Genomic DNA, 21,868 nt, shown 5'->3' with positions numbered 1-21,868 from the left:
AAATCCATGAACATACCATGTCTCTTCATTTATTTAAATCTGACTTTTAAAATCAGATTTTTATTATTCTCTACATATAGATATTATACATTGTATTAAATTTACCTAAGTATTTATTTTGCTGGAACTAATGTAAACAGTATTTTTCAAACTTTAGTTTGTAATAATACATTGCTAGTATACAGAAATATGATTAATTTTTATGTTGCCACATACTTTACAACTTTGACAAACTCAACTATTAATTTTTAGAAGTCTTTTGGGTAGATTCCTTAAGATTTTCAATACAGACAACAATGTCATCTGCAAATAGGGACAATTTTATTTCTTTCTTCTAATCTGTGTGCCTTTTCTTTTTCTTATCTCATTGCACTGGGTAGGCATGTTGAATCTGAGTGATAAGAGGAGATGTCCTTAACTTGTTTCTCATCTTAGGGGTACAGCATTTAATATTTTACTATTATGATGTTAGATTTTTCACAGATATCCTTTAACAGGTGAGGATGTTCTGTTTTATTTCTAGTTTTGCTGAGATTTTATCATAAATGGATGCTGAATTTTGCCAATTTTTTTCTGAATTGACATAATTATGTAGTTTTTCCCTCATTAGACTGTGAGTGTTTAGATTACATTGATTGAATTTTTTTTCAAATATTGAACTAACCTTGAATCCTGGGTAAAACCCTATTTGGTCATGGCATACTGTTCTATGTTGCTGGATTCAATTTGCCAATATATCTTGTTAAGTATTTTAAAGTCTATATTTTTAAAGGTATATTGGTCTTCTTTTCTTTTCTTTCTTTCTTTTTTTTTTTTTTTTTTTGTGTGTGTATTGTCTAGTTTTGGTATCCAAGTAACTCTTGCCTTATAAAATAAGTTGGCAAGTACTCCATTCTCTTGTCCATTTTTTCTGAAGATATTGAGTAAAACGAGTGCTATTTCTTTAAATATGTGGTACTATTGGCCAGCAAAAACTATTAGGTCCTAGAGATTTCCTTTTCCTTTTCCTTTCTTCTCCCCTTCATCTTCTTTCTCTTCCTCCTTTGCTACCTCCTTCTTCAGGTTTTTAACTACAAATTCATTTTTTTTTAAATAGTTACAGAACTATTCAGAATACCTGTTTCATCTCTGGTGAGTTTTAGTAGGTTGTAGTTGTCAAGGAATTCCACCATTTCACTCAAGTTGTCAAGTTTATGTGTATAGAATTGTTTATAGTATTCTCTTATTAACCTTTCAATATTTGCAAGGTCTTTCATTGGTGATATTGGTAATTTGTGTCTTTTTTCTCATCAGTCTTGCTATTTCTTAACTTTATTAATTTTTTTCACAATTAATTTTCATTAATATTCTCTGTTTCTCTTTTCAATTTGATTCATTTATGCTCATGTCTTCATCATTTCTTCCCTTCTGTTTATTTACGGCTTATTTTGCATTTCTTTCTTGTTTCTTAAGGTGGAAGCTTAGATTATTTACTTAAGATATTTCTTTTTTCTAATTAACTATTTAAATGCTATAAATTTAAATCTAGGGCTGGGGATGTGGCTCAAGCGGTAGCACGCTAGCCTGGCATGCGTGCGGCCTGAGTTCGATCCTCAGCACCACATACAAAAACAAAGATGTTGTGTCCGCTGAAAAAAACTAAAAAAAAAATAAATATTAAAAAAATATTTCTCTCCTCTCTCTCTCTCTCTCTCTCTTTAAAAAAAAAATAAATCTAGGAATATTTTTTTTGTAGTACTAGGGATTGAACTCAGGGCCTCATACATGCTAGACAAGCACACTACCACTGAGTTACACTCCCAGACCTTTTTTATTTTATTTTGAGACAGGCTCGGCTAGATTGTCCAAGCTTGCCTCTAACTTACAGTCCTGTCTCAGTCTTCCCAAGTAGCTAAGATTATGGTCATGTATCATCATGCCTGGCTCATGGATTATTTAGAAATGTGTTTATTTCCAAATTGAAATTTCTCTAATTTATTTCTGTTCTTGATATCTATTTTAATTCCATTACAGTCAGAGAACATACTTTGTATTTTTTTCTAATTCTTTTAAATTTATTAAGGTTTCTTTTATGACCTAGGATATGGACTATTTTGTGCATGTTCAAAGTACCCTTCAAAAAAATGTATATTCAGTTGTTGCTAGGTAGAGTGTTCTGTGTCAATTAGATCCAATTAGTTGACAGTACTGTCCATTATCATATCCTCACTGGTTTTCTTCCTAATAGTTCTGTTGATTTCTATGTAAGACGTGTTGAAATCTCCAATCATAATTTTAGATTTGCATATTTCTCCTTTCAGTTCTGTTAGTTTGCTTCACATATTTTGAGGTCACTGTGGTTACTTTCTTTTTAACAAGGTTGAGATATAATTCACCTTTATTTCACCAATTTAGAGTACAAGTCAATAGTTCTTGGCATTATCACAGTTGTGCAATCACCATCATAATCACTTTTAGAATGTTATCTTCATATAAAAAGAAATTTCATAATCTTTAGTAATTCCCTATTTCTCTTCCCTACCCACAAATCTCCCCATCCATGGCACTCAACAATCACTTACCTGCTTTCAGTCTCTATATATCTGCCTATTGTAATAGACTTTAAAAATATTCCTCAGCTGGGCACAATGGCAGATGCCCCTGATCCCAGTTACTTGGGAGGCTGAGGCAGGGCCAGCCTCAGCAACTTAGTGAGACCCTGTCCCAAAATGGAAAAAAAAAAAAAAAGGACTAGAACATCCCCGGTTCAACCTCCAGTTCTGCCAAAGAAAGAAAAAAGAAAAAAAAATCCTCATATCTAACTAATCGTATATACTTTGACTAATAACTTCTCATCTCTCACTCCTTTCTAAACATCCAAACTTCTGGTACCACCATTCTATTTTCTATGTCTATAAGATCAATTTTTTTAGACTTCCCACATGAGTGAAACATGTGGTATATGTGTTTCTGTGCCTGGCTTATTTTACTTAACAATAATCTTCAGGTTCATCTATGTTGTCACAAACAACAGGATTTCTACTGCTAAAGAGTATTCCTGTGTGTGTGTGTGTGTGTGTGTGTATCACATTTTATTTATTAATACATCTGTTGATGGATACTTAGTTTGATTTCGTATCTTGACTATTGTGAATACTACAATAAACATGGGAATTCAGATCTCTCTTCAACACACTGATCTAATTTCCTTTGGATAAATATCCAGTAGCAGGATCACTGAATCATACGGTACTTCTATTCTGAGGACCTTCCATACTGTTTTTCATAATGGCTGTACTAATTTACATAAGGTCCCCTTTTCTCCAGAAGTCTTTGTTATTCTTTTGATAAACAGATATTCAAAGAAGGATGAAGTGATAACTCATTGTGATCTTGATCTGCAGGTCCTTAATTAATGATGTTGAATGTTCATATAACTGCTGGCCCTATCTTTTGGTATGTGTATGGTGATAGTAGGATTGAATTCAGGGCCTCATACATGTAGGCAAGCACTCTATCAACTAAGCTACATCCCCAATCCTTTAAAAATATTATTTTGAGACAGGGTCTGACTACATTGCCTAAGCTGGCCTGGAACTTGTGATCCTCCTCCTCAGTCTCCTGAGTAGCTGGGATTACAGGCCTGCACCACCATACCCAGCGTTCGTGTTTTGTTTTTTTTGGAGGGGGGGGAAATGTCTCTTTAGGTCTTTTGTCCATTTTTAAAATAGGTTGTTTTTTTGCTATTAAGTTGTTTCAGTTCCTTCTAAGTTTTGGATACTAACCCTTTATCAGATATATTGTTTGTATATATTTTCTCCAATTCTGTACTTATGTCTTTATTTTATTGATTAGGTCCTTTGCTGTGCAGATGCTTTTTAGTTTGATGCAATTCCATTTGCCTGTTTTTGTTTTTGAGGTCATATCAAAAAAACTCATTGACCAGATAAATGTCCTGAAGCAGTTCCCCTTTTCCCTTCTGGTAGTTTCGGACCTGACATTCAAGGCTTTTATTTAGCAGTGCTGGGATAGTTAGCAGTGCAGGGCCTCATGCTTCTACCACTGAGCTACATCCCCAGCACCCTCCTTCTTTTTACATTCAAGTCTTTAATCTATTTTGATTTTTTTTATATGGTGAGAGACAAGCATCTAATTTCACTCTTGTACATGTGGATATCCAGTTTTCCTAACACCACTCACTGAAAAGAGAGTCCTTTCCTCAATGTGTATGTGTGCTCTTAATATCTTTGTTGAAAATCAGCTGATTGTAAATACATGCACTTATTTCTGGACTCTATTCTGTTCACTATCTCTATGTGTCTGTTTTAACACCAGGACTATGCTGTTTTGGTTATTACAGTTTTGCAATATATTTTGAAGTCAGATATTGTGATGCTACAGCTTTGTTTTGTTTGTGGTACTTGAGATTGAATCCATGGGTGCTTTATCAATGAGCTACACCTCCATCCCTTTTTATTGTTTGAGACAGGGTCTCAAGAGATTGAGAGACTGGCCTTGAACTTGTGATCCTCCTGCCTCAGTGTCCTGAGCTGGGATTACAAGTGTATACCACCATGCCTGGCAGAGTTTTATTCTTTTTGTTCAAGATTGCTTTGGCTATTCAGAGTCTTCTGTGGTTTCATATGAATTTTAGAATTTTTTTTTCTATTTCCGTGAAGAACATCATTGGTATATTGAAAGGGACTATACTGAATCCATAGATTGCTATGGATAGTATAACAATATTAATTCTTCCAGTCCATGAATACAGTATCTTTCCATTTATTTGGGTGTTCTTCAGTTTCTTGCAACACTTTTATAGTTCTTATTGTAGACACGGTTTACCTCTTTGATTAATTTTTTACTTGGATTTTTTTGTAGCTATTGTGAATAGGATTATATCTTAATTTCTTTTTCAGATAGTTTGTTTTTAGCATATAGAAATGCAGCTGATTTTTTGTATGTTGACTTTGTATCCTTCAATCTTACTGAATTTATTTATTAATTCCAACAGGTTTTTAGTGGATTTTTTCAAGTTTTCTGTTTGTATGATTGTGTTATCTGAAAAGTAACATTTTAACTCTGTCGTTTCCAATCAGATACCCTTGGACTGGGGATGTAGCTCAGTGGTAGAGTGCTTGCCTAACATGTATGAGACTCTTAAATTTGATGCCCAGTACTGATAATCTGGTATGCCTTTCATTCCCTTCACTGTGGATACTTTCATACACATTTAGGACTGAAATGCCTTCTGACTCAGTCAACTATTTATGATTACATAGTGTCTGTCTTTATCCTTATAATTTTCCTTGCTTTGAATTTACTTTGAATTTATCTTTTTTCAACCTTTATTTTTAACATATGTATTTATATTTGAATCAGTTTTTTGTAGAAAAATATAGTTGGTTCATGCTTGTTATTAAACTGGTATGTTTAAAAGTTAAATTTAGGGGCTGGGGGTGTGGCTCAGTGGCAAAGTGCTTGCCCAGCATGTGTGAAGCACTGGGTTCGATTCTCAGCACCACATATAAACAAAAAAATAAAATAAAAATTTGTCAAAAACTTAAAAAATTTTTAAGGTTAAATGTAATGTAATTATTGATATGTTCATATTTAAATATCATTTTATTGTTTTCCATTTTTTTCTTCTTTTCCATTCCTCCTCTTTCCTGCCTTCCTTTGGGTTATTTAAATATTCTTTAATAATTCTTTTTTTTTTTTCCTTCAGGGCTGGGGATCAAACCCAGGATCATTCCATGCTAGGCAAGTGTTCTGCCATTGAGTCACACTCTGAGCCCTACTATTTCATTTAAATTTATTGTCTTGATAAGATATATATAATCTTAGTGTTTTAGTCAGTTTTTTTGCTGCTGTGACTAAAAGGACCTGACTTAAACAAATGTAGAGGAGGAAAAGTCTATGTGAGGGCTCCCGGTTTCAGAAGTCTTAGTCCATAGAAGGCTGGCTCCTTTCTTCCGGGCTCAAGGTGAGGGAAGCAGTTCACATGATGATCAGAGGGCACACCCCCAATTAACCACTTCCTTCAGCCACACCCCACCTGCCTCCAGTTACCACTTAGTTAATCCCATCAGGAATCAATTCACTGATTAGGTTAAGGCTATACACCAATAATTTCTCCTCCAAACCTTGCATTGTTTCACACATGAGCTTTTGGGAGATACCACAGCTAAACCATAACACTTAGATATATATTTGTATCTACATATATAGATGTATCTATATAGTATGTATCTTTCAGCAGATATCAGGCATATTTTAAATAATTCAAGAAGAGTAATCTATTACCAAAATATTTTTCCATTTCTTTTGCTCTTTCTTTATTCCTGATGTCTCAGGTTTCCTTTCAGTGTCATTTCCTTTCTCTGAAAAACTTCCTTAAAAGAACTTTGGCAGTTCTATTAAAGCATGTCAGCTGAACATCATCAATTTTCTAGTTCTTCCTAGAAAACATCTTTTCTTAATCTTCATTGCTGAAAGCTATTTTCACTGAATACAAAATTTTTGGTTGCTATTATTTTCTTCCAACACTCCAAAATGTTGTGCCACCTCCTCCGGCTTTCATGGTTCCTATTGAGAATTCAATATTCACTCAAAATCATTGTTGTTCTGTTGGTAGTATGTTATTGTTTTTGTTTTTCAGGTTTCTTTGAAGATGTTTTTCCTTTTGTATAGTTTTCAGCAGTTTTAATGTGTATCAGAGTGTAGATTTATTTGCCTTTTATCCTTTGGGGGGTTTACTGAGCTTTTTAAAAACTGAACATATTACATACATGCTTTATTGCTTATAATTTAAGTTTTCTCTCCAGTCAGAATCAATATGACCCTACTGCATTATCAGATTTTTTTCACTATATCTCATTCAATAATGCCGCAGTCTGGCTGGGCACAATCAGGAGCCACTTGTCAAAAGAAACTAACTTTATTTTTAGAACCACACACGCCAAACAAAACAGCCTCTCAGGAAAAACCCTCAGAGCCTCAACTGCCACCACCGGCTTTCCACAAGCCTCTCTCTCCCACCACCAGCTTCTCTCCACCTCCCCCAATCCTCCTGCTCTTGAGGCCGATTGGCTGGGTCACGTGGGCGGAGCCAAAAAAGTCCCCCAATGAGCAGCTCCGTGGTCTGAAAGGGCAGGGAAACAGCCCAATGAGCATCACCGCAGAGGAGCCAATCAGCTAGATGTTGCTGGGGCCGAGGAGCCAATCAGCTAGATGTTGCTGGGGCCGCTGTGAGCCAATCATCAGCCAGCAGCTGGAAGTTTGCTGGCAGCTGGAAGTTTGCTGGGGCCCCTTTGGCTGTGGCTCTCAACATCTCCCCCTCTCTGTTTAAACAACAAGCATGTGGCTTAGGGACCGTGCCTGTTAGGCAGTCCAATTCAACATATGGTCCTTACCCGTCATCGGATGAACTGACCTCTAGGCGTCAGCCTCCTGTCTTAGGTTGGTACCACTGCAATTGGATCATACCCGTCACTGACTACCGGTCCAGCATACAGCCATACTTGTGGATAGGCCTTTGCACCTGTGGGGGGGTGAGGTTCTTTGCCTCACCTCTGTTGGCCCCCAAATTTTAGACCATCACTAGTAGAGGAGGATGCAAAATGCCATGACATTAAGCCAATTGAGGGCTCCTTTGAAAAATTGTACCACCGGTGACACCATCAGCAAAAATACTCCAGCACTACCACAATTCGCTGTACCAACAGATAGTTCACAATGCATACAGGTGAGCTCACAATGTGTCCAGGCAAGTTCTGCAAGCAGTTCAGTGATGGCTATTGTAGAAGCTGTAGATTGGTTTTATCTTTGACTTCACCAGCACTGGGATGAAAATAGGAATTCTGGCAATAATGGCTAAAGAAAAAATTATGTAACATTACAGAAGGCACTAAAAGAAAACAATTTTCTTAACAATTTACATTGTCTTCACGGGCACTGGGATGAAGATAGGAATTCTAGCAATAATGGCTAAAGAAAAAATTATGTAACATTACAGAAGGCACTAAAAGAAAACAATTTTCTTAACAATTTACATTATCTTTAAGAGAATTATTAAATATAATGAAAAGGAAAGGTGAAAGTAAACAAACAGATCTGTTAACCTTCTTTTTTGTTTACATATTAAAACAATCCTCAACAGTTGTTTACCCAATTTAAATTAAACCATATAAATCACGTGAAAAAAATATTTGGATCCATTTTATCATGAGCGCTCATCATATATGATATATGGACATACGTACATTCAAACATATAACACAAAACACAAGTGTGCACACATAATATAATACATACAACACATAACATTATAGTAAAGGCCTTATAACTTTTTACAGGTGAAATCTCCATTGCAATGTTTAAAAACTCTATAGTCAAAAAATAGAACTGATCAGCAAAACATTAACCTAGGTCTGTATGAGCTCAAAAAACAAAATAGAACTTCATGATATGGCAAAGGGCAATAATAAAATAGATATTGAAAAAAGCATCCTGGTTCTGTTGCAGATGTAAGAATAGCCAAACTGGAGTTTTGGATATCAGTTGTTATGGATTTGAGCCAAATCATCTTCTTTTTGGTCTGTAGAAATCGCTTTAGTTAATCTTTCTGGAATCCAAATCGGCTGCTGTTCTCCCTGTGGAAACACATAAACAGACCCCCGACTCCAGACAATCACTGGGTCAGGACCTTGGTTAATCTCTCTGGAATCCAAATCGGCTGCTGTTCTCCCTGTGGAAACACACAAACAGACCCCCGACTCCAGACAATTACTGGGTCAGGACCTTTCCATTGTCCTGTTAGAATATCCTTCCAAAGTACCTTGGGCTTATGTACATTTTTTGGACACATATGCCTTTCCGCAGCACTAAGTCCTGATGAATCCAAATTTAAAAAGTTTAGAGTAAAAAGGGTTATTTTAAGTTTATCTTTGGGGAATATATACCCCTTCCCAATTCCTTCTTTTTGCTTTAATAAGTACATTTTAATAGTTTGATGAGCTCTTTCAACTATGCCTTGTCCCTGTGGATTGTATGGGATTCCTGTTATATGAGTAATGCCAAATGTTGAGCAAAATTGTTTAAAAGAGGTAGAAGTATAACCAGGGGCATTATCTGTTTTTAACTGTTTTGGAACACCCACAGTGGCAAAATTTTGTAAGCAATGAGCTATAACATCTTTAGTTTTTTCTCCGGCATGAAGGGAGCCCATCAAAAATCCAGAAGAAGTATCAACTGTAACATGCAAATATTTTAATTTTCCAAATTCTGGCAAGTGTGTGACGTCCATCTGCCAAATATGGTTAGGTATCAATCCTCTAGGATTGACTCCAAGATTAACTTGTGGTAAAAAGGTCACACAATTTTGACATTGTTTTATTATTTGTCTAGCTTGTTCCTTAGTTATTTTAAAACGCTTTTGTAAAGTATTAGCATTGACATGGAACTTTTTATGAAAATTTATAGCTTCTTCTAGTGTAGAGAAAATATGTATGTCATGTGTAGTTTTATCTGCTAAATCATTGCCCAAACTAAGGGCTCCAGGCAATCCTGTATGTGCCCTGATATGTCCTATAAAGAATGGATCTTTTCTGTCCCAGATTAGACTTTGTATAGTGGAAAGCAAAGAGAAAACAGTAGAAGAAGGGGAAATCCTACCAGCATCTTCAAGAGATACTATAGCATTAACTACATACTGACTATCAGAAAATAAATTAAATACAGAATCTTTAAACATCACAAAAGCTTGTAAAACTGCATTAAGCTCTACCTTTTGAGCTGATTGTTTGGGTACTAAAAATGTAAAAGTTTGATCAGGGGTAACTACTGCTGCTGTACCATTATTTGACCCATCAGTGAATATATTTGGAGCATTCATGATAGGTGTTTTTCTTGTCATTTTTGGAAAAATTACAGGATGCAATGACCAAAAAGACAATAAAGGATTAGATGGTAAGTGGTTATCAAATGAAACATTAGATTTGCACATGATTATTGCCCAAGTATTTAACTCATTAGCTAACTCATCAATTTGATTCATAGTATATGGAGTAATAATTTTATTGGGAGAAATTCCAAACACTCCCTTTGCTGCTTTTATTCCTTTGAGTATTAATTGTCCTACAGCCTCAGGATACCTAGTAAGAATAGTGTGAGGAGAATAAGATAAATGTATCCATAATAATGGACCTTCTTGCCAAAATACTCCTGTAGGAATATTTTTTGTTGGTAGTACAATAAATAATAAAGGCAAACTTATATCAATTCTATCCAAATGCATATTTTCCATATATGTTTCAATGATTTTTAATGCCTTTCTTGCTTCAGGCGTTAACATTCGGGGTGAATTTGGATCTGATGGACCTTTTAGGATATCAAATAAAGGTCCCAACTCTCCTGTTGGTATACCTAAATAAGGCCTTATCCAATTTATGTCTCCTAATAACTTTTGAAAGTCATTAAGTGATTTGAGTTGATCTACTCGTATTTGAATTTTTGGTGGACGGACCATGGTTGAGGATAATAGAACTCCTAAATAATTAATTGGAAAATTTAATTGTACTTTATCTATTGCTATCTCTAGATTATAATTTTTTAATAAGTTTGTAAGTGTGGCATAACATTCTAGCAATGTGTTTTTATCTTTGTGTGCTAATAATACATCATCCATATAGTGAAATATTTGTAGTTCAGGATTTTGATTTCTAAGTGGCTGGATTACTTTGCTAACATAAATTTGACACATAGTTGGGCTGTTAGCCATCCCTTGAGGGAGTACTTTCCATTCATATCTCTGATCAGGACCTTCATGATTCAGTGCAGGGATAGTAAATGCAAAACGTGGACTATCCTCAGGATGAATTGGAATTGAAAAAAAACAATCTTTAATATCTATAACTAAAACATACCAGGTTTTTGGCAAAGCAGACAACTGAGGAATCCCTGATTGAGCAGGTCCCATAATAACCATCTCATTATTAATGGCTCTTAAATCTTGCAATAATCTCCATTTACCAGATTTCTTTTTGATGACAAAAATGGGAGTATTATGGGGAGATACAGAAGGTTGTATATGTCCTTCCGCTAATTGTTGTTTGACCAGGTCATGGGCTGCTTGTATCTTTTCTTTAGTCAGGGGCCACTGAGGAACCCATACTGGTCTTTCTGATTTCCAAGTAATTTTTATTGTCTCAGTGGCCCTTTCTGAAAATCCAACCCATGTCTGTCTGTTCCTTGATCTATTTGTATTGGTGCTGCTATACCTTGTTCTTGTTTTTCTAATCTTTTTCCTTTCCTAAAACCTTGTCTAGTCATAATAGTGGGTGCATTTTGGTTGATGTTATTTGTTAATGTCAAACCTAATTGATCTAGGACATCTCGTCCCCATCAATTTACGGGAAGATGATCCAATACATATGGCTGTATAGTTCCTTCACATCCTTCAGGATCCTTCCAATCTAATACCATTGCACTTCTATGGGGATTAGTCGCCACTCCTAGGCCTCGAAGCGTTTGAGTGGCTTGTTGTAATGGCCAATGTTTTGGCCATTCTTGACGAGAGATGATGCTAAGGTCTGCGCCTGTATCCAGTAGCCCATTAAATTCATGTCCTTGAATATTTAGTTTTAGCATGGGGTGAGAATCTAAATTTAAAGAAAGCATAGCCCAATCTACACCTGTGGAGCCTAATCCCTTGGAACCTCTTTCTACAGTACGACTGGAAAATTTATCATGTAGGCTGGGTATTATTAGTAACTGTGCTATTCTATCTCCTGGTGAAATTACTGATATACCCTTTGGAGAACTGGCTATAATTTTTATTTCACCTTCATAATCGGGATCAATTACCCCAGGACTTATCATAAGTCCTTTTAGAGTAGAAGAGCTGCGTCCCAAAAATAAGCCTACTGTTCCTTTGGGAAGAGGTCCTTTCACCCCTGTGGGAATGATTTGAACTCCCATCTCTGGAGTTAGTACTGCTCTGACGGAGGCGCACATGTCCAACCCTGCGCTCCCTCTGGTTTGTCTGATGAGGGATCTGATGGACAATGTGTCCTGGGCACTACCCTGATGGGGTTGCTGGGTTCCTCCAGTGCTCCGTATATTTGTGGTTTTGGGCCCCGGAGCATTGGGCCCCCCTGTCCATTTTTTGGCAATGGAGCCCGATGCCTTTCTCCACAATATCGTGGATAAACACCTGTTCCTTGTTCGTTTTTTGATAATGGAGTACCCTCTATGGTGGTTTGAGAACGGCATTCATTAGCCCAATGTCTCCCTCTACGGCATCGTGGGCAAATACCTGGTATTCTACTCCTTTGATACCTAGTTTTGTTAAACCCTCCTCCAATGGGGCAATTCCTTTTAAAATGTCCTGTTTGTTCACAATTGTAGCATGTTCTTGGCCTGGCATCTAAAGCCTGTTTTACTGCAGCTGCCACAATTTGCCCTTGTTCATTAAGGTCTCTGGCATCTAAAGCCTCTTTTACTGCAGCTGCCACGACTTGCTCTTGTTCATTAATGTCTCTACATAATTTAATATATGTGTTTAAATCTTCATGTTTCCATGGTCTAATGATATCTCTGCACCAACGATTCGCTTGCTCATAAGCCAGGTGTTTTAGTAATGGCATTGCTTGTTCTGTATTCCCAAAAACTCTGGTAGCTGTTTGAATAAGCCTATCTACAAATTCAGCATAAGGTTCATTAGCTCCTTGTATTACCTTAGATAATTGACCTTGTAAACCTCCATGTCCTTGTAAAGTCTTCCATGCCTTAATTGCATCTGCAGCAATTTGTGCATATACGCCAGGATCATATGCAATTTGTTGCTGCTGATCCTCATAAGGTCCCTTTCCTAACAACATATCTAGATTTCTCTGAGGATAACCAGCTGCTGCATTTCGCCTAGCCGTCTCCTTGCAAAATTCCTCATTGGCAACCTTCCATAACAGGTATTGTCCTCCATTTAGCACAGCTTTACACATATTAGCCCAATCTGCTGGCGTCATGTTCAAGTTGTTAATGGATTCGACCATGCTTACAGTGAAGGGTGCTTGAGGACCATAGGTTGTTACAGCCTCTTTTAGCTGCTTCACTGTTTTGAAATTTAAAACTTGGTAAAATCGCTGCCCTCCTGCCTCAAATACAGGGCATGTTAATATTTGAGATCTTGTCTCAGGATCCCAACTATCAACTGCGGGGGTTGAGGGCCTCCCAGCATATGGAGGTGGCGCTGTTGGTTGGACACTTACGCCCTCTGGTGATAGAAAGGTGTTAGTAGCAGTTTCCTGTAGAGGTGGTGCTGTTGGTTGGACACTTACACCCTCTGGTGATAGAAAGGTGTTAGTAGCAGTCTCCTGTTGTAACTTTCCCCCTGATGGCTTTTTCTGTTTTACACTTTCTTTCTCTGTCTGACTAGCTTGAGAGGCCTTCTCTTTTACTTGAATCTTTTCCTCTGTCTGACTAACTTGAGAGACCTTCTCTTTTACTTGAATCATTATGTCTTCTCCTTCCTCTACCATTGTCTGAACTGAAGGCTTTGGACTAAGCAAACAAGATATGAACGTCCACAATGGCAATGTGCCAACTGGCAGAGTCCCTGGGCTTTTCTTTTCTATTCTTTTTAAATCTTCACCATGATGGTTCCATTGTGACATATTTAACAACTCCTCCTTAAAAAGCCATGGGCTACATTTTTGTATTGTATCAACGTATGCCCTGATTGTTCTTGATTTTACTGAGATGCCTCCTTCCTCTAACAATTTACTTAACACTCTTTCAGTTTGTTTTTTACTAATTTCTGATCCCGTATTTCTACTATAATACAACCCAACAAGATGACGCCAAACAAAACCGAGACAGAATGAAATAAAAAGGGAACAACAAAAAGTCATTATAGCCTTTCTATCCTCCTGACATGTGCATCCGTCCTTTCTCCCTATCTGTTCCTCAGATGTAAATAGTTTTTCCTCAGATGTGAGCGGTTTTTCTTCTGTCTCACTCATCTCCAGGGACAGGCAACTTAAAACAAAAGTGAAGCAAAATAAAAGAGGAATCTTAAAATGGCTACCCATCCTCTCGCCCTGCCCTCAGGGGCGAGCAGTTTCGCTTACCCTCAGTCGCTCCCCGTGGGAGCCACCAAATGCCGCAGTCTGGCTGGGCACAATCAGGAGCCACTTGTCAAAAGAAACTAACTTTATTTTTAGAACCACACACGCCAAACAAAACAGCCTCTCAGGAAAAACCCTCAGAGCCTCAACTGCCACCACCGGCTTTCCACAAGCCTCTCTCTCCCACCACCAGCTTCTCTCCACCTCCCCCAATCCTCCTGCTCTTGAGGCCGATTGGCTGGGTCACGTGGGTGGAGCCAAAAAAGTCCCCCAATGAGCAGCTCCGTGGTCTGAAAGGGCAGGGAAACAGCCCAATGAGCATCACCGCAGAGGAGCCAATCAGCTAGATGTTGCTGGGGCCGAGGAGCCAATCAGCTAGATGTTGCTGGGGCCGCTGTGAGCCAATCATCAGCCAGCAGCTGGAAGTTTGCTGGCAGCTGGAAGTTTGCTGGGGCCCCTTTGGCTGTGGCTCTCAACACAATATAATTCCCATAACAAACTATATTAATGTCTACACTTGAAAAATGAAAAATTAAGATTCAGAGAAGGGGTCACTCCGAGTTCAATTCCTTTGTTGGGATGAGTTCTGGTCTTCCATACCTGAGAGTCTTTTAATAGCATTGGAGTTAGACCACCTATTGTACAAAAACAGTTTCAGAGGTTCAGTCCATAGTCAGCCAAATCCATAGCTCTGGGCTCAAGGTAGAATATCATGGCAGAAGAAAGTTGCTGAGTTTATGACAGCAGGAAGCAAGAGAGCCTACTGGGTTTTTTGAATCTGTAGGTTTATGTCAAAGTTTTCAAAAGTTATTATTTCAAATATTTTCAGTTTTGCACTTTTTCCTCTCCTTTTGAAATCTAATGAAATAAATGCTGGACTTACTATTCCAAAGGTCCCTGTGGCTCTTTGCAGTTTCTCTTGTTTTCCTTGCTGTTGTTCAGACAATTTTACTGATTATCTTCATGTTCATTGACTGTTTATGAACTTTTTAAATTTTAACACTGCCATTTTTTTTCTATACTAGAGATTGAACCCATGGGCACTCTCACTGATCTAAACTCCCTACCTTCTTTCAACTTTTATTTTGATACAGATCTCACTAAATTGTCCAGGCTGGCCTTGAATTTGTAAACTTGCAGTCCTGCTGCCTCAGCCTCCTGAGTAGCTGATACTATAGGGTGTACTACTGTATCCAGCCATTTTTGTAGTTTCCATTTCCTTATTAAAACTTTCTAGTTTCTATTTGTTCCAAAGGTGCTTGCAACTACTTGTTGGAGTATTTAAAAAATTTTGTTGTTGTTGTTGTTGTTGTTGATGGAAAGGATTCTCTTATTGTATTTATTTGTTTTTATGTGGTGCTGCTGAGGATCAAACCGAATGCTTTGCATGTGCCAGGCAAGCACTCTACCACTGAGCTATAGCCCCGGCTGCTTTAATGTATTTGCCAGATCATTATGATATCTGAATCAACTCAGCTGTGACCTGTTGTCATACTTGTGAGTTGAGATTTTCCTGGTTCTTCATATACCAAGTAATCGTGGATTCTACCTAAGACATTTATGCTATGAGGCTCTAGGTCTTGTTTAAATCCTATGAAAGGAGGACTGGGTTTGGTGACACTCCTATAATCCCAGTCACTCAGGAGGCTGAGGCAGGAAGATTGTAAGTTCAAGGCCAGGCTCAGCAACTTAGAGACCCTGTCTCAAAATAAAAATTAAAAAGGGGTAGGGATGTAGTTCAGTGGTGAAGTGCCTCTGGGTTCAATCCCCCACCCATACCAAAAATTAAAAATAAATCCTATGATGAATACTGTTGTTTTTGCATTAGTATGCTTTCGACCTAATTAGGTTCAGGCTGGTAGACCTAATCTGCCTTTTGTGGGCTATGGTTAGAATTACATTTAGTTTTGGGATCTATTCCATGTGTGCACCACCCAGTGGCCATTTTAGAATCTGGATGATGGTAATTTCAGCTCTCCCAAGTGGTTTTTTTTTTGTTGTTGTTTTGTTTTTTTAAACACTGTTTAAAAGCACAGTCACCTAAGTACAGCTCAGAGTTGTTTACAGTTTGTAAACAATACAAAGACAGAGAAAGTTATGGGGTCACTTACCCAACTTCCTTCTACTCCATGATCTCATACTATTCATTTCCCTGGGTTCTTCGTTTTGGTTCTCCAGCTAGAAAGCTTTACTTAAACCACTCTGCCATACACATCCACAGCTATGCTCAGTTCAGGTCAGATCAAGCAACAGGAAGATAATAGAAAAAAAAATGGTAAACTTGGGCTGGAGATATAGCTCAGTTAGTACAGTGCTTGCCTCGCCTGAGTTTAATCCCCAGCACCAAAAAAAAAAAAAAAAAAAAAAAAGTTAAAATAATTGCCAGTGAGTGCTTCATAGTTTTGTCTTCTTCCCCAGTTCTGTTGCCACTGTTACTTTTTAGAATTCTCAAATAGATCTCCATGAATTCTGGTGGGTATTATAGGTCCATTCATTCAGTAGAAGAGACCACGAGTGTGCTTATGCCATCTTACCCCTTCTCATGATTTTTCCAACAATGAGTCTATAATTTTCCTTTTTCTTTATTTGATGCTCTTTTTTAAAAATTCTCTGAAGAACTTGTGAGGGCTGGAATTTTTACTAATAAAGCCAAATGGCATTCTTTGTGGGAAGGTTGTTATTAAACTGCTTTTACTAGTTATAGGAATATTCAATCCTATATCTCCTTGTATTATTTTAAGGTGTATTTTTCTAGGCATTTCTCTGCTTCTTTCAAATTTTCAGTTATTATCTGTATACCTTATAATCATTATAATGTCTTTTTTTTTTTAAGACACAGAGGTTTATTTAGGAAAGCAGATGCACATTCAAGGAAGAATTACAGGGCAATCTCAAAAGAGAGATGCCTTTGGGGTAAAGCAAGGAATATACACTCAAGGGAGAATGTGGGCTATTTTCAGAGGGAGAGACAATAATCCATTGGTGTGGGGTGTTAATATTTATAGAGGGCTAGTGCTATGGGCTGGAATTGGAATAGAGATGTAGGCAAGACTGAGCTACACAGTTTCATGCTAGTTTTTCCTTTGCATGCACATTTCCCTCATTTTACAAGGGCATAGACAAAGGACATACTAATCCATATTTAAAATGTGCTTTCTACATCTTAGTGGCTATGGGCGCTTCCTTTAAGATTCTTCATCCTAAATTCCTATCTCATTCCTCCTTCCCAGACTTTGATCCCCTAATCTTAAGAGTTTGGTAAGGGTGAAGATTCATCTTCTATGGGTGCTTCAGGGTGCCAAGGGGCGATGATCCCGCCTAGTCAGGGATCAAAAGTCTTATCCTGACAATTCTAAAGGAGATGGGCACTGGTCTCAGTTGTGGGGATGGCTTGGAATTCTTGCACTGCCATTCTCAACATGGAAATGTAATCTGGAAGATATAGAGTAGTAGAGCTTTTAGAGGGGTTCCATCATTCCCTGGGTTCTGGTTGACGTTATAGTGGGCAAGGGCCAAAACATTGACTGCTTTTTTCTTAGCCCTTTTACCTTTTTGGCTTTGGTTCCCAAGTTTGGGTTTTAAACATCCAGCAGGCCAGTTTCACCAGAGTGCCTTTGAAGATCCCCATACGGGCCACCAAGAGTTGTCATGGGAGATGTCTCCACAGAAGGGTCAGAGGAGTTCTCACAGAGAAGCACTCAGAACCAGCAGTATTCTTGGCAAGCATGATGGAAAAGAATTTCAGCAAATACCAGTCAAAGGCACAGTAGTTTATTTAGGAAAGTAGATACACACTCAAGGAAGAATGGGGGGAGCAATCTCGAAAGACACCCCTTTGGATTAAAGCAAGGAATATGCACTCAAGGAAGAATGTGGCCTATCTCCAGAGGGAGAGACCTTTAATGCCTTTAAAACATTCAGTTATGCTCCTGTTTTCATGCTTGATTTTAACTTTTTAGAAAACTTTATATCAATCTCACATAGATGTAAATCTTCATGACCTTGGATAGGCAATGGTATCTTAGACATGACACCAAAAGCAAAAATAACGTGAGAAAGAACAGCATAAAAAAAGCAAAAAGACAATTCTGGAAAGTAAAAAGAGTGGCACATGCCTGTAATCCCAGCTATTAGGAGGCTCAGATAGCAGGATTTAAAATTTGAGGCCAGACAAGGTAACTCAGAGAGACCCTGTCTCAAAATAAAAACTGGGCTGGGGATGTAATGCTTGAGGTCCTGGGTTCAATCCCCAGTAATACACACACACACACGGAAAATATTTGACAAGCACATATAATTATTATAATAAAAAGGCAAATAAACCAATTAAAAGGTAGGCAAAATATCTGAGTAGACATTTCTCAAAAATACATGAATGGTTAAAAGGTACATGAAAGGACACTTGATATAATTAGTCCTTGGTGAAATACAAATCAAAACCATGAAGAGCTATAATAAAAAAGACAAGACATGTTAGTGAGAAGGTGGAAACCTTCATACAATGTTGGTGGGAATGTAAAATGGCGTAGTCATTTTGAAAAACAGCATGAAGATTTCTCAAATGGTTAAACGAATTACTGTATGAGCCAGTAATTTCACTCCTAGGTATATAAACTCACCAACCAAAAATTTGTCCAAGATTTTGGGGATGTAGTTCAGTGGAAGAGCACTTGCCTAGCATGTATAAGGCCCCAAGTTCAATTCCTATCACCACAAAGCACAGGGGTGGGGGTGAACAAAATTATTTCTAGCAGCATTATCCATAACAGCCAAAAAGTGGAAGTGACCCAAATGTCCATTTACTGAAATATGCACAAAGTATGATACATCCATTTAACAGAATATTATTCAGCCATAAAAGAGAATGACATATTGACACATGCTACAACATGGATGAACCTTGAAAACATTATGCTAAGTAAAAGAAGCCAGTCACAGAGAGCTACATATCATATTTTATCTACATGAAATGCCTGGAATAGGCAGATCTATAAAGACAAAAAATGGACTGTTTGTTTCCTAGGGCTGAGGGGTTTAAAGAAGTAACTGATAAAGGGTATGGACTTCTGGGTGTGATAAAAATGTTCTAAAATTGATCATGATTGCAGCTCATTGATGGATGCCCAACTCAATGAATATATTTAAATGGGTGATTGGCAAGATATGTGAATTGTCTCTCAATAAAGTTGTTAAAAAGATACTGTGGCATCTGTCTCAGTCATTCTCTCTTTCTTGGATTATTCATCCTGGGGGATGCCAAATTCTGTGTTGTGAGACTCCAGGAGAGGACCGCCAACAGTCACGTGAGCTTGGGAGTGGATTACCCTGCCTCAGTCATGCTTTCAACAGCTGCAACTCTGGCCAACAGCTTGACTACAACCTCAGGAGAGATACTGAGTTGGAACCACCCAGCCATGCCCTCCCAGATTCCCCACCCTTAGAAGTCATGTGAAATAATAAATGTTTGTTATTTTAAGGTAATAAGTTTTAAGAAAATTATTATACAGCAAAAGGTAATATGGGCCCATTCATCCATTCATCTCTTTAAGACAGAAATTTCTAATAAAACTTTATTGTTACTAATTATTTGTTGTTAACTTTCTGGCATATTTTGTCCTGTTGTTTAAATGCATAGTAGCACAATGATACTCAAAACAACAACAAAAAAGATTATTTTGCTATGTTGGGGATAGAATCCAGGGCCTTGTACACATTAGGCAAGTTCTCTACTCAACTATACCCTCAGCCCCCAGAACCAAATTTTTAACATTAAGAGCCTTGTCATGAGAACATTTTTTAAAAAAAATCTATTATATTTGTAGTACACATTTTTCTTACAAAGGAATATCAATAAAAGTCAAGCACACCCCCCCCCAAAAAAAAAAGTATAAGAAGGTACAATTTAGGGGACATACAATGACAGTATGTGTGTATAGAGCACAAATAAGAATCTGAAATTTTTAAAAAATATTTTTTAGTTTTAGGTGGACACAATATCTTTATTTTGTTTTTATTTTGTGCTGAGGATCAAACCCAGTGCCTCACACATGCTAGGCGAGCGTGCTACCACTTGAGCCACATCCCCAGCCCTGAAATTTCTTGATGTTGATAAACTTTCTCATTTTTTTAAATGGATGATAGTGGGTATCAAATTGCTGTGGTATTTAGACTCTACAGGTTTACATTTAAAATAGCAATGCAACAATTTTATTTGAAAAGATCAATATTTACAGTATGATGGAAATTTTACCCATTGCAACTCATTATTACAAAGAAATTTACATGAAAATTAAAAATTCACAAGGGAGCTGAGTACAGTGGTACACGCCTGTAATCCCAGCAATATAGGAGGCTAAAGTAGAAGGATTCCAAGTTTGAAGTCAGCCACAGCAATTTAGTGAGACTCTGTCTCAAAATAAAAAGGCTGGGGATGTAGCTCAGGGGTAAAGTACCCTTGGGCTCAATCCCCAAAATAAATAATGCAAAAGTAAATAAATCATAAAAAAAGGATTGGGGATGTAGCTCAGTGGTAGCATGCATGAGGCCCTAGTACTGCCCCCCCCCCAAAAAAAAAGGCACAAGGGGCACGCAGATTTTTAAACTTTTAGGAAACTCAGCGCTGAGGCAGGAGGATCACAAGTTAGAGATCAGCTTCAGCAATTTAGCCAGGCCCCTAAGCAACTTAGTGAGAACCCTGTCTCAAAACTAAAAATAATAAAAAGGGCTGGGGATTAGCTCAGTGATACAGTGCCCCTGGGTTCAATCACCATACTAGGAGCAGCAGGGATGGAAATCCTTGAGATTCTCCTGCCTCAGCTTTCCAAGTAGCTAGCAGTATAGACAGGTGCCACCATGCCCAACTTCTTCTAGAATTTTATATCTCCCATAGATTTATCAATCTGTGGACAAACAATGATCATATATATCATTTTTCTCAGCCTTTATAGCTACTATTCAGCTGAGAAATCAGCTCTCAGTCTTATTGCTCCTTTAAAAGTTATAAGGCTTTCCCCCCTCAACTTTCAATATTTTCTCATTGTTTGTTTTTTAGCAGTTTAATTAAAATTTCTAAACATTTTTTTGGAAAAAATAATCTCAACTTTTTATTTTAGAGAAAATAACAGATGACAAGGAGACCATAGTTTCTCCTCAAAACCCCCAAACAAGCAAAAGGTTATATCAGTCTTCATTTTAATCTTGAGCATTGAGCCATTCTTTTTCTCCAATTAAGTGAACCTTCCACTTGAGGTAGTCTATGGATGACTTTGTAAATGCTTCTAAATGTATCAAATATCTTAGAGAATAAGATCTAAAAAAATTGCATAACAGTGTTGATTGAAATTTTTACTTGATTATTTCAGTGTCTTCAGCCAATATTAATTATTTTTGGGGAGGGATTACAGAGGATTGAACTCAGGGGTACTTGACACTGAGCCATATCCACAGCACTATTTTGTACTGTTTTTTAAAGACCCGAGTTTCACTGCTTAGTGCCTCAATTTTTGCTGAGACTGGCTTTGAACTCATGATCCTCCTGCCTCAGCCTCCTGAGATTCTGAGATTACAAGTGTGTGCCACCACACCCAGCTTTAACTTTCTTAAATGTTTTTCTTCCAAGCTTTCCCATATTTCACACTTAAAATGACTAAATGTTTTGAGTAAAAAATCACTTTTTTGGCATCAAAATACTTGTAGAAAACAACTTTCATGACTCTTTTTGGCTCTCTCTCAAGGTATCTTTGATCTCTGGTTTTATTATTGTT

Source organism: Marmota monax, unplaced genomic scaffold (assembly GCF_021218885.2).
Source record: "Marmota monax isolate L192 unplaced genomic scaffold, Marmota_monax_Labrador192_F-V1.1 WCK01_AAM20220418_F8-fsc00069, whole genome shotgun sequence".
Classification (NCBI taxonomy): Eukaryota; Metazoa; Chordata; class Mammalia; order Rodentia; family Sciuridae; genus Marmota; species Marmota monax.
The sequence above is the reverse complement of the archived record's forward strand: the minus strand, read 5'-3'. Positions refer to the sequence as shown.